At 43.3% G+C, this 13,809-nt stretch overlaps 1 long non-coding RNA gene across 1 annotated transcript in view; it reads right to left on the bottom strand.

Annotated features, from left to right (window-relative positions):
- The window catches only part of LOC145721777 (uncharacterized), a 58,689-nt gene that overhangs the window by 43,893 nt on the left and 987 nt on the right, over nucleotides 1–13,809 (bottom strand). Inside the window, exon 2 of the long non-coding RNA XR_014145675.1 lies at nucleotides 11,459–11,642. This is a non-coding gene — a long non-coding RNA (uncharacterized LOC145721777). The remainder of the gene's footprint in view (nucleotides 1–11,458; nucleotides 11,643–13,809) is intronic.

Genomic DNA, 13,809 nt, shown 5'->3' with positions numbered 1-13,809 from the left:
GCGGTAGGAGTGGTTCACTAAAAGAGCCTTTTGTGAAGCCATGAAACTTTTGCTAGTCATGTAAATTTTACCCCACTAATTGTGAAATTCCTTTTGGAGTGTATAGGATTTCCTCAAAGTGAAATACCCTCATTCAGTGATTTGATACAAAGGACATACCATGTTAAATTTCCCGTAAAATCTAATAAATCAAGGAGGGAAGTAAAATCCAGGACTGAGTCTTTGCCTCCTTATGAGGTGAGGGGAAAATTGCTCCCTTTCTTGTAGTGTAGTTAACCCTTGACTCACCAATGTCATCTCACCTTGCAGTACTCATGTCCAAAAGAATGGCTGACATCAGAAAGGATGAACACCCACCATTTGCACTGACATGGATGGAACTGGAGGAGATTATGCTAAGTGAGTAAGTCAAGAAGAGAAAGACAATTATCATATAGTTTCATTCACATGTGGAACATAAGGAATCGCGCAGAGGACCACAGGGAAGGGAGGGAAAACTGGGAAGAAATCAGAGAGGGAGACAAACCATGAAAGACTCTGGACTCCAGGAAAAAAACTGAGGGTTCCAGAAGGGAGGGGGTTGGAGGGGATGGGGTAACAAGGTGATGGGTATTAAGGAGGGCACCTGTGGTGATGAGCACTGGGTGTTATATGCAACTAATGAATCACTGAACACTACATCAAAAACTAACGATGTACTATATGTTGGCTAACTGAGCAAAAAAAAAAAAAGAAAAGAAGGGCTGAAAGCATAGCTAGGCTCACTTTAGGCTATTAAACTGCGATATTTAAAATTAATTTAATTTGTTTTAATTTTTAAATCATACTTGTCATGTTGAAAAAACAAACCTGAAATTGTACGAAATGTCCTTCTGTCAAATTTAAGCCCTCCTATGGAAATGTCCATACGACTGGGTTGTGTCCTTACCTGTAGGTCAGCTGAGGGCCGCCCACTCTGACTGGAGTATCTGAGCGCGTTGGAAGGACAAAGAGGCTATGAAGGTAATTCTGATCTAGGACTGATGGAATAACCCCAACTAAGGCCCGCAGCCCCTATAGAACTTCCCTTTAATGACAATCCTACTTGATCGCATTTTTCTGTCTATAGCCAGTTTTCTGTTTATTCTACTCTGCTTAGTGTAAGTAACTGTTAATGGCCCTAATGGTGTCTCTGGCTGTAAAGGGATAGTAAGTATAACTGGCTATCACTTAACAGCCATGCCTATCTGCTAAGGGATAGCATTTTATAAATGACATTTTCTGACTATTATGCCTCAAAAGTGGGTTCTTCCTCCCCATCACCAAAAAGAAATTAAAACTTTCTGGAAAAATCTTTCTCCCTGTATCCAATACAGCACAGCCCGCCTCTGAAAAGGAAAACAATTCAAATATGACAACTTCCCAAATTTGTGGGTGAAGCTCTGTTTTTGCTTAAGAAAAAAAGAAATATGTGAACATTTCTGATTGTCTCCAGTATAGAATTTCCCTTTAAGCCCCAAGACAATATATGTGTTGGCTTACATGACAAAGGCTTTCCCGAGGGAGATCATATCCCAGTTCTGGTGAAAATATTAGCTTTCCCTTATAAGAACTGGGAGAGCCAAAAAACAATCTCTTTGCCCGGAGCCAGTGCCCTTCACCCAAGCATATTATTATTGTAGTAATCCATTTCATAAAAAAAAAAAAAAAAAAGAAACCAACATTTGATCAAAATTAAGTTAAGGTATCTCATAGTCTGGAGCCTCTACTGCTTGGTTTCATTCTTTACAAGTCCATATTTGACCCAAAGTTCTAGGAGATTAAGATACCTGAATGAAAACACATCCTTGCTGATTTTGCAAGCTTTCCAGCTATGTAGACCTAGAAACTAGTCTCATAGAGTTAAAGGATTCTTAAAGTTTATCTCATCTTATGGAGAAACTGAGGCCAGAGAGGTCAAACATCTTGCCAAAGGGCATGACTAAGCGATACCAAGAACCAATCTCTCCTGCCTCCTCGTCCAGAACTCTTCCCATTACTCCATATCTCCACTATTTAGGTCAGTATTCAATTTATGAACCATGGCAATATGTACCCCTCTTTATTTTCACAAGTATTCTAACATTCAACAAACTTATATAAAACATATTTAGTAACTAACTAGCATTTAGGGAATTATCATCTTACAAAAAAATTAGTATTTGGTAAATCAAACCATCTAGTTTTCTGATATATTATATCCCTTCAATCAAAGCTCTAAATCTAGAAGAAATTCAAGCACAAAGCCAGAAAAATAAATTAGCAAGGTGGGCCCCACTAAATATGGCAGGCCTCAAGGCAACTGTTCCAAGGGGTGGGTAAGAGAGCAGCCAATCAAGAGCACCCATTGAGGGGCAAAGAAGCAGTGCAAGAATGGGGCAGAGGTGGATATTCAGAGCCAGAGACCCACCCCTGTGCTCAGGTTAACTGCCCAGCCTGCACAGGGCTAACAACCCTCAAAACAGCTCTGCCAAAAGCTAGCAACAAACACAATAATGCCCGAGAACATTTTTGTTTTGACCGTATTCAAATTACTAGAAATTTCTGAACAATGTCCCCCCTCCAGCCCCTACCTTCAGCCATTATATAATTCACACTTACATAACCACCCTGTGACATTTCAATAGCCCTTTTATATTTCACCAAAACCTATTTTTCCCATTTTCCAAGGTGAATTATGAAAGCATCTTAAGGCACATGACTCAAACATTGAAAGTCGTATTATAATTGAAGACACTACGTAGCCAAGCCAACTCCCACTGCCTTTTGCACCCACGGACACACACATATACCATTCCCTAAAATATGTGGAGCTTTTTAAACAACTGAAAAGAAAAAAAAACAAAACAATTGCAAAAAAACTGGGGAAAGTAGTTTGTGTCCATCGAGTGTAGAATCACTCAGGTAGATCAGACTGTGAATTCATCACCAGGGTTTACAGAACATCAACCGGGGCCAAGGTATCACTGTTATAGCTGTATTCCTCAGGGCACTTGAGTTCTCTTTTTTAAAAACAGACCTACCTACTGAGCATTAAACCTAAATACCACACTGGTGGTTCCTTTAGAGAAAAAAAAAAAAGCCAACTACCAGATGTTCACGGGAATCCCTCAATTACCCTGGAAAACACAGCCCTTAACCATACCACAAGGTTTCTAATACCTGCTCCTCCCAAACTCTGGATTCTAAGTGCCCCTACTGTGTGTTCTTAATTCCCTCTGCTCTTCCTATGACAGAACTTACCCAACTGTGTTTTAATTGCCTATGTCTGAAATTCCCATTAGACCATAAGCCCCGTGAGGGCAGGAAACATGTTGTCTCATTCGCCATTGTATCTTTAGAACTATCACCGTGACAATTCAACACGTACATGAATTCATTCAACAAATGAGGCAGAGGTGGATATTCAGAGCCAGAGACCCACCCCTGTGCTCAGGTTAACTGCCCAGCCTGCACAGGGCTAACAACCCTCCAACCAGCTCTGCCAGACCTACTTTATACCAGGCTCTCTCTGTTCTGTGTGTTAGAGATACAGTACGAAAACAAAAAAGATCAAGTTCTCAGGTCTCGTGCAGATGATATTGTAGCAGAGTTGTGTCAAATGTCATTCAGTTGCCTGTCTCAGATTCCCTTCACCCAGTCAGCACATCCTCTCCCTGTTTCCATGTACTGGCTCCCAGCTCCCAGTTGCTCCCATTCCCAGGAGAACCGTCCTCAGCTGAGGGGCACTGCCTCAGCCAGGAAGTCACAATGCCCTCTCCCTAGTCCACAGCCAGTGACTACTTCATAGGGCACAAAAGGCCAGCTCTTTGTCTCCCAGTACCACGCATGCACCAAAAATTCTTTCCCGAGGCTAGACTTTGCCTGACACCACCCCCTTGCCTGACTGCTCTACCTCATGCTCTCCTGCTTCCCTCCCTCCCTAGCAGGTCTTTCCTGAACAGCATTCCCTCAGGATGCGTTTGAATCCTACCCTCAGCTTCTGCTTCTAGGAAACCCAACCTAGCACAAGAAGGGAAGACGGTAATAAGCAAGTACACATGTAAATGTACACCATGTCAAATGGTGATCACTGGTTTGGAAAATAATGCAGGAAGGGAAAGATGGAGGGGTAAACTGGGAGAGATGAGTCCCATTTCAGATAAAACGGTTAGTGAAAGCCTTCTCCAATAAGATGACATTGGCAGAGACCTACAGGAAGTGGAGATGTGAGAAGTGTGAAAGTCTGGGCATGAACGCTCCAGGCAGAGGGAACCGCACAGTGAGGAGCAAGTGTGCTTGTCACAGTTGAAGAGCTAGAAGGAGGCAGGAATAAAGCAGCCAGGGGGAACGTGGGAGGAGTGTGGCCATAAGCAGTTGGTTGGATGTTGGCATTATTAAAGAGGACTATAACAGGGCCTCCTTGTTCCCATTTCAAAGTCATGGAAGTACGAACATTGAAATAAGGAGCAAGACCTGAACAGGGACAAAGTCATCTGGTAAGACTGAGTCTGTTGTTGAAATGGTATGGATGAGAAAATGTATATATGAACTTTATAATGATATGATGAAAGTGCAAGATTACAGATATCCTAGTAAAAATGAGCAAATAAAGGAGAGTAGGGTTCTCGATTCCATATTTTTTCATGAGGGTTTTTTCCCTCTTCTTTAATGCATACGTTCCTTCCACCTGTATTCTGTCCATGCTAATCTGGGATGTGACTTCCTCTTATCAATTCTGAATTATTATACTACTATTATCTCACTACTTTGGTGATATTAATGTAAATTATGACCAGCTATATTTATGGGAAGGAACTGAGTCATACTTTTTTTTGTCTCTTCTCCTTCTTTCCCTTCTCTTCCTTTTTCCTCTCTTTTGCTTTTTCTCTTCTTTTCCATATTCTCTCCTTCTCTTGCACTTGGGAAATAGTTGCTTTAGTAAACCAATACAGATGGGCGGCATACTTACTCAAGGACGGTCCTTCCTTCTGTCACCTGACGCCAATCAGGACAATAACTACCACTCAACACAAACTATTATTAACAAAAAGCAAACCAGAACCTACAGAGTAATCCTCCAAAAAAAAAAAAAAAAAGTATATTAGTACAGTCTGGGGTTGCTTTGCTTATCATCATTCCACCATATGGACAAATTTCTTTTCTACCTCTTTGTGGATAATAGCACTCACATGAAGAGTGATTCCACAGCATATGCATCGTCCTTCTAACAGTGGCTAAAAAGTAAGATGTTTTCTGCATGCTTGACACTATGCTTATCAATTTACATGTATCATCTCGTTGAAACTTTACAACAACCCCGTGAGGTGGTTATCGTTATTACCCCCATTTTACCCGTGAGAAAATGAGGCATTGAAGTAATGTAACTTGTCCAGGGCCATTCAACTAGTCCTTGGCACATCCAGGAATGTAGCCAAGGTTGAATGAGTCCAGAACAGGAGCTCTTGAATTCCACTCTACACTGCCCCCTGCCTCATTACATCAATTCACAATGTTTTGCTTCTATTTCCATCTACCTCTACCTCTCCCCCTGCTCTCTGAGCTTCCTGAGAGTAGGAACTAAATTTTATTCATCTTTGCCCATCAGGCACAGTAACAGGGTCCCAATAAAGTATACCTCTGTTTTTCCCACTTGAGTTCCAAACTAAATGAGGTATAAGACAAAAGAGTAAGGCCGACATAGATAAAAATATCAGCTTTGTTACTGAGAAAGACCAGGCTGGAGGAGGACCCATGGGCTTCCTGAGTGCCAAACCCCAGAATTAGCCATACTGATCCCCCCAGTCATGGACAGACCCGGGAAAACCATGGGCTTCCCTCTAAATTTAGCACTTGGAGGAGCAGACCGTAATGTATGTGGAGAGAGAAAATGGCCTATCCACACCTGGCTGATAGCCCTTATCTCGATATTACCAAGTGGAGATCACCTAGAGTGACTAATGGCAGTCTTTCCACAGAAAAATATGAAGCCCAGACCAAGGAGGTTCCAACTGCCTCCCCTAACCTCAGTACCTGGAACTCAATGTTCTCGAACTGGTTAGACAGGAGGGTTGTACTGAGGATAAAGAACAGCTTCATAATAAGCTGTGCAATATGACATGTAAGTAATCAGCACTCGGAAAGCAGAGAGTCCAAATCCAGAGCAGATTTAGGGAGAGAACTCAGGTTTCTTAATTCCTAGATCAAGTGTATAGTCCACCTGTTCACAGAGGGATGCCCCCTTTTTAAGCTCAGGTTTTTACTGAGGGTTGCACTGGGCTGGATGGAGGCCAGGACATCCTGGCACATCTTCTGGGTCCTAGGGGTGGGGTACACACAGAAGTCCCAGCAAGCCTGAAGCCATCACTGAGAACGGGAGCCCCATGAAAACCAGAACACTGCCGGCCGGGAGGTAAGCACGCAGGTGACACTCTGTGGTGAGGTGGCAGTGACATGGCCCAGAGCTTTCAGAGAAGGAGAGAAGCAACAGAGCAGACCAAGAGTGGAGAGTCGCACTGGCTACCCAGGATGCTTCTCTTTCCCACTGGAAGACACTGCTCGTGCCCAAGACCTCTCTAAGCAGTGGGATGTTTATAGAATCGTAGAATCTGCTCCCTACCATCCCATCCACCCTCTTTCCTTAACCATGTCATTGAATTCATATGTGTCAATATTTTTACTGTGGGCGGGGGAGAGCTGTTGAAACCAGAACCTATAAGTTAGCCAGCCAAAGCAAAATAGCATAGCCATGCACAGAATTTGAGTCTTCTTGGACAGACAGTCTATACTCAAAAAAAGTAATCTTTTGCTTAAATTGTCAAAATTGGCTCTTCTAGCTCTAAATATATTAAATTTTGACTTTCCAAATTGCTCTGGCTCTGTTGACCCAGGGGAGTTGTTCTTTGCTGCCAAATAAGAGGTGGGGAATAAACACAATCTCGAGAACGAAAAGTTGGCACCCTCTCACCATGAACCCAAGTGTTATGGCCTAACCCTTACCACTAGATTTTGTGCAGAGATCTGGGTGAAAGAACCAGCCAAAGCTGTTTTATCAATCAGCTATTTACTTCTGTGGACATTACTTTAGAGATTTATCCTATCCAAATAACACTGAAGGTAACCATGTAATCAGAATCAAATTAAATACCAACAATGCCCCCCCATACACCCCTCATACATTTATCACCCTAATAGTCTAAGCCTGTGCCCCCCAGCATGGTGGTAAAGTGTTCCTGCAAACAACCACATCCTTATCTATTCTGGTGTGTTTTGCACACACAAAATCAGTGGCCAGGAATCAGAGATTTCCCTGGTGGCCCTGACTCTATCACAAATAACCCAGTGAGGATCAGGGAAAACCGGACCAAGGATGACTCAGTAAAACCCATTGTCTACGGAGAGACATCAGAATAGGTCCAAATGGCAGTAACATTTGTGTAGAAGGAGCATGGGTCTATAAAATGTTATCTCTGGAGCTAAGCTGTTCAGACAAAAAGATAAAATCTTGAAATAATGGTTAAATGGATGTAATCTGCTGTGAAAGGTTCCAACCCTGTCTGTGATATCATCCAAGGCCAAGTTAAACCAGGCGTGATGGGAATGATGCTATCTCTGCCTGGTTCTGTCTAGACAAACACAACCACCTAAAAAAGCATTAGGGTCCAGGTCAGTTGTCGACCGGAGATAATCTCTAAAATCATGGAGGCAACAGCAAAGCTGTTTCTCTGCTCACCTTTCAGCAAGACAATAAATGTCAGAGGCTGCGCTTGTAGCCCCTGGGGTTAAATTTCACATACCTGATAAGTTCAGGTAAATAAAGGTGACTGATGGCATTCTGATTTGGCTTTAAAGAAGGGAGATTAAGTTATTTTCCCAGGACAAACTGTAGAACCCAGAAGTTATTATTTTGAAGGTACAAAGAAAGAATTGATCTAAGGGAAAGTGCTAGGTAATCAAATAACAACATCAGTGCTAGAAACTAATTTAACATTTTCACTTCACCAAACTCTCCACATTGTGTTTCTCTTGCCCCCTGACTAAAGTGCTTTTTGGAGTTACACAGTTATCAGAGTCACTCAACTGCCAGAATAGTTAATCTTGCATCCATTATCCAGATTAACTAGTGGTGTTGGTAAACTTTGGTTTGCGGTCCTTTAAATTAGCTAACAATGGAGTGGAAATCAAAATCACAATGAAAAAATGTCAGAGAAAGTTACCTATTTTCCTCAAGAATATTTACATATAATTACCTATCTTCTGAAATAAAAAGCCTATTTTTGAAATAAAAAAATAAAAATTTATTCTAAAAACCTAGCACCTTAAAATGATACAAAATAATTTATTTTTTAAAAAAAAAACTCTTTTAAGATTTACTTATTTATTTGAGAGAGAGAGAGGGAGGGCGCGCACATGAGTTGGGGGAGGGGTAGAGGGAGAGAGAATCTTCAGACTCCCCGCCGAGCACAGAGCCCGACATGGAGCTCAATCTCACAACCCTGAGATCATGACCTGAGCCAAAATCGAGAGTCGGGTGCTTAACCTACTGAGCCACCCAGGTGCCCCAAAATGATACAAAATAATTTCTAAAGGCACTGTCAGTATTATTAAAAATATTAAAATCAATAAAGGTAGTTTAAAAAAAAGAAGCGTCAACACTGGATGATTATGCAGAAAATTAAATAAAGCTCAGAGAACACATTTACGCTTTAAGGTAAAGTATAGGAGGAACTAATGCGGAGATCCTGGTCTCTGGTACCTCCCTCTTTTCTTACTCCCTCCCATGAAGGACACCTAAAGCACCTCCTAATAGCCAAGGTTAGAAAATTATAATACAGGGGCACCTGGGTGGCTCAGTTTGTTAAGCAACTGCCTTCAGCTCAGGTCATGATCCTGGAGTCCCGGGATCGAGTCCCGCATCGGACTCCCTGCTCAGCGGGGAGTCTGCTTCTCCCTCTGATCCTCCCCCTCTCATGCTCTCTGTCTCCCATTTTCTCTCTCAGATAAAAAAAAAAAAAAAAAAAAAAAATCTTAAAAAAAAAAAGAAAATTATAATACATTTTATACTTGTTTGTTTTAAAAAGCAAACAAATAGGCCAACACAGACATAGAGACTTTATCACACAAACACGAGAAATGTCCATGACCTGAGGTGGTAAGGCATGACTCATCACTTTTCTCCCTCTAGATGCTCCCTAGATTCATTTCTGCACGATGCAAACTTCTCTGCCATCTCAACCCAAGAGTAAAATTTTAACCCCCTTTCTCGACACCGTGTCCAACAACTAGGTGCTTTTCGGCCTCCTGGCTCCACTGGGAATTGGCTTAAAGGGAGAAATGTGCTGCTCACTGTCTTCTTGGTGATATGGATGAAAAGAGTGAGATTTTAGGGAACTGACATTATCCTGGGAACCATTTCTTATGTAAACCACCTCACACCTATCAGGGCAATGGCCGGCAACAATCTTGGTGCTCACTTTTATGGGAAACAGAATTTCCTGAGTGTCCCCACTCACAGAAGGGGGAGGCAAGGCTTCTCCTAAACTTTAATTTGCACACCAAAGCTGTTTGTCACTTAAGCATGCTTACCAACCTCATTTCTGGAGAGCAAGATCAATAGCATTTCAGCTTTAGCCGACAACCCTGTACCCCATGTCTCTTGACTAATATTATCCACGCAGTGAGTGACCAGTGCCTCTCCTGTCCTCCCTACAAGCTTTCCCAGTCACGGCCCCCCGCCACCTCACCCGACTCCCTCCCAAAGATGGCAGAAGACCAGCTTTTCTTGGTTCCCTTTAACCCCAACGATGTGCAGCACTGGTAGGTCAAAAGGACCAAAGGTGCCTTCTCTAAACTACCAACTGGCACATCCGTTCATCCCCAAACTCCAACTTTGGAATGGTTTGAAGAGGGTACAAGAGAATGGAGGAAATAAAGCCATCTTAAAGCCTGGCCATTGTGACGGCCTCTCCGTCCTTTCACATATGGGACGTTCCGAGGTGTGACGCTCCCCCCGAGACACCATGTCTGTGGGAGTTGGTAGCCAGCCAGTGTGGGAATGAGAAGTGTTTCGAGACCAGCCTCAGTGTGGTTGTCCTGCAGTGACTTCGCACGGAGCCAAAGCATCGCCTTCCCTGACTCCGAACAGATGGCCCCGCTCTCAGCCACACTCGAAACTCCATCCTCCCCCTCCTTCCCTTAACATCCCTCCAGACCTCCACAACCAGATGAAACGTTCCCTCTGCTTGGCCTCCATTGCATTTCCTACTGCTCATGATATTTTAGATATTTAATTCACATTATATAAATGTGTGATCATTTAATGTCCCTATTAAATGGTAAAAAAGAAAGAAGTTTTTTTTTCTTTTCTTTCCCTTTTTTTTTTTTTTTTTTTTTACCTCCACAGCACCTAGTGCTATGCCCTGATCTGATAGGAACACAAGTATTTGTTATACCGAACAGAGACAATACACTTGGCCTTCCACCATCATGGGTATGTTGCTAAGATTAATGTTTCTGTCTATCACTCTAAAATAGTTGAGGGCTGCCTGGGTGGCTCAATCGGTTGAGTGGCTGCCTTTGGCTCAGGTCATGATCCTGCGGTCCTGGGATCGAGCCCCGCATCCGGCTCCCTGCTCAGCGGAGAGCCTGCTTCTCCCTCTCCCTCTGCCTGCCACTCTGCCTACTTGTGCTCTCTCTATCTCCCTGTCAAATGAATAAATAAAATCTTTAAAAATAAATAAATAAATAAATAAAATATTTGAAAGCCTCAAAAAGGGATATTCTAATAGAACCCAGTGTAAAAATTATGAGTTAGGATTCAATTTGAGCTTTTATTATGCATTTTTTTTTTCCTAAAGGAAGGATTATTTAGACCAAAAACCTAGCACTTAAGGACTTCCTTACATAGGCCACTAGATGTAGGCAGAAATACGTAATATGATAAGGCAATATTTAAATTATTAGTAACAATTAGCCATGGGAGAACAGAGTGATTTTCTTTCCCTGCCACTGAAATGTACATGCTGTCCTTCTAGAGGGTGATTATGTACCATGCCATTGAAATCCAACTGCCCCACCTCAAAAATTCAGTGTTTTATGATATGGAGGCTGCTCACCAGTATCTTAAATTTCTTCCTCTTTCTCATCCTAAGAACTGCCCTGTCATTTTCATCAGGCTCTTGTTCCAGGGACTCATCTGGCCCAGCTCTGCAGACAGGTGCAGCCAGCAAGCTCGCCAAACGGCAGGAGCCAGATCCTGGAAATTCGAGTTAGAGAATGACACACAAACCCATCATACCCAGGCTGACTGCGGTTATCAGAATCACTGAGTTGCCAAAATAGTTTGTTTTGCATTCATTATCCAGATTAACCAGTGATGTTGACGAACCTTGGTTTGCAATCCGTTAGTTCACTAGAAGATGCAAAGCCAAAATAGCAAATGATAAATGTCAGAGAGAGTTACCTGTTTTCTTCAAAAACAAAGAGCTGTAGGCACTTCAGCAAGTGATTCCAGTGAGGGTGACAGAGAAATGAGTGGCAGAATCGTGCTTCTTCTGTCATCAGCTTCCGATGTCTTCGCCTCTCCCATCAGGGCATTCCATCCACCCTTCCTCGGCCCAAGACGGAGTGTGATGGTGCCTCCATGTCTGCCCAGAGATGACATGTGGTGTAGTTAAAAGCATACCAGATCCGCATTCAAATCCCTCTCCAGCACACTGACTCTATAAGGATATTGATACTTATTTTTTTTAGTTGAGTAATATATGAATACATGCTCATTTTAAGCAACCCAAACAACACAGAACAATATTAGGAAAAGAGTGAGTCCACCTTTATTCCCATCAATCTCATGCTCCTCTCCAGAGACATATTCCCAGTGGAACACTATTTTTCTTTAGAGAGGGAGGGGGGAGGGGCAGAGGACGAGGGAGAGAGAATCTTAAGCAGGTTCCACACCCAGCGGGGAGCCCGATGCGGGCCTTGATCTCACAACCCTGAGATCATGACCTGAGCCAAAATCAAGAGTCGGGTGCTTGACTGAATGAGCCACCCAGGCACCCCTCCCAGTGGAACTTTTGGTGCATGTCCATCCAGATCTTTTCCTGTGTGTGTACATATACACATTTATATAACCATTATATATATAAGCAAAACCTATGATCTATTTATCTATCAAATCATTTTGTAAATACTCCTCAGTGGTTTCCTGTAATTCCCCAACAACATGCTTTAGAGTTCCCTGTTTGTGGGAACTGTATGTATTTCCAGTATTTATGTATTCCCTCAGTAAGTTATTTAACCTCTGGGCTTCAGTTCAGGGCTCTTCTTTGTAAGACGAGGATATTATACGACACCACTTTCACAGGCTTACAGAGTGTGTAAGAAAGAAGCCATACACAGAGCAGGGACTCACGGATTCCGTCCCGGTGAGCACTACCTGAAATCCACATCCTTATTTGTTGTTTATGTATTTATTTTCTGTCTTCAACCCCACTGGCAAATATTAGCCTTGAAGGCGGGGTCTGCGTCTTTTTAGTGCTGTGTCACCAGGGCCTAGACCAGATTTGGTGTATAGTATGAGCACAATACATGCTTGCTAGCTGGCTAGCGAGCTAGCTTCTCAGCCGTACTCATCAGTACTGGTCCAGCCCCAAACTGCAGGCTGAGCAGCTGAGCAGGAATCCCCAGATGATGGGGCTTTGCTAGCCTACTGACAGCATGTAGGTGGTCAGCCCAGGGTTGCCTGTCGGGAAAGAGTACATAGCCAAAGACAGAGGCAGATGGAGCAGGTCAGGCAAACATACTATGAGACACCAAAGAGATGGGGCATGAGTAGGAAGGTGATGTCAGAACATGGGGCTGAAAGGGGATGCCTAACAATGAGACTCCAGCTGAGCTGGCTGATTGTTTTCCACCCCATGGGTGGGAAAGGCCTGGGCCACAGATATAAGCAGGGTCAAAATTGGAAGCACTCTGCCAGGGAGCTCCCCCTTTCATCTTTAGGAGGTAGTACCTGGTTCAGAGGTAGCAGGAGAGCTGCCTGTGGAGGGAGTCCAGAGTCCTGCATGTCAGAACTGAAAGGGGTACTGGCAATATCTAGTTCTACTAAAATGCCAGTTCCTGGGCCCCCCTCACAGAATTTCTGAACTCTGATTCTGTAGGCCTAGGGATGTGGTCTGATCTCTTGGATATACAGGTGAAGAAAAGATCCAAGCAATGCGCGCACACACTAGGAGTTGGCAAAGCCAGTGCATCTGACATAGTGAGGGAATCCAGGGGGGTTGCTCAGCAGGAGGCTCTAGGAGGCAGCAGGAAGCCAGGAAGGCTGTGTCTCATTCACTCTCTCTGATGCAAGATGGCAGAGCACCCAACAGGGCAAAGGTTCTCCAAGTCTGGACCCCAGACAGGCAGCATCAGAACACCCTAGAACTTGTTAAAAAAGCAAAGCCTTAGACCCCACCCCGGATCTACTGAATCACAAGTTCTAAAAGTGGGATCCTGCAATCTGGCTTAACAGATCCTCCAGGTGATTCTCATGCACAATCAGTGTCTGAGAACCTTGCAACAGGGGATAATCAGGTAACCATTTGTATTGCCTCTTGGAAAAGTTCAACTTGCTTCTGGATATTGGTATACCTAGTGTTCTGGAAACTCACTGGCAACTGCCCTGCCAATATACTGTCAAGATCATACCCAGGAGAATTTGAGAAAAGTGGAGTCATTTCTATCCAGAGTAACTGATCAGTTTCAACAATGTCCAGAAATCCATTACCTACTGGGACTTGATGATAAAGTGTGTCAACTCCAGCTGAG

This window comes from Leptonychotes weddellii, chromosome 5 (assembly GCF_054177405.1).
Source record: "Leptonychotes weddellii isolate Sample4059 chromosome 5, ASM5417740v2, whole genome shotgun sequence".
Classification (NCBI taxonomy): Eukaryota; Metazoa; Chordata; class Mammalia; order Carnivora; family Phocidae; genus Leptonychotes; species Leptonychotes weddellii.
The sequence above is the reverse complement of the archived record's forward strand: the minus strand, read 5'-3'. Positions and strand labels throughout refer to the sequence as shown.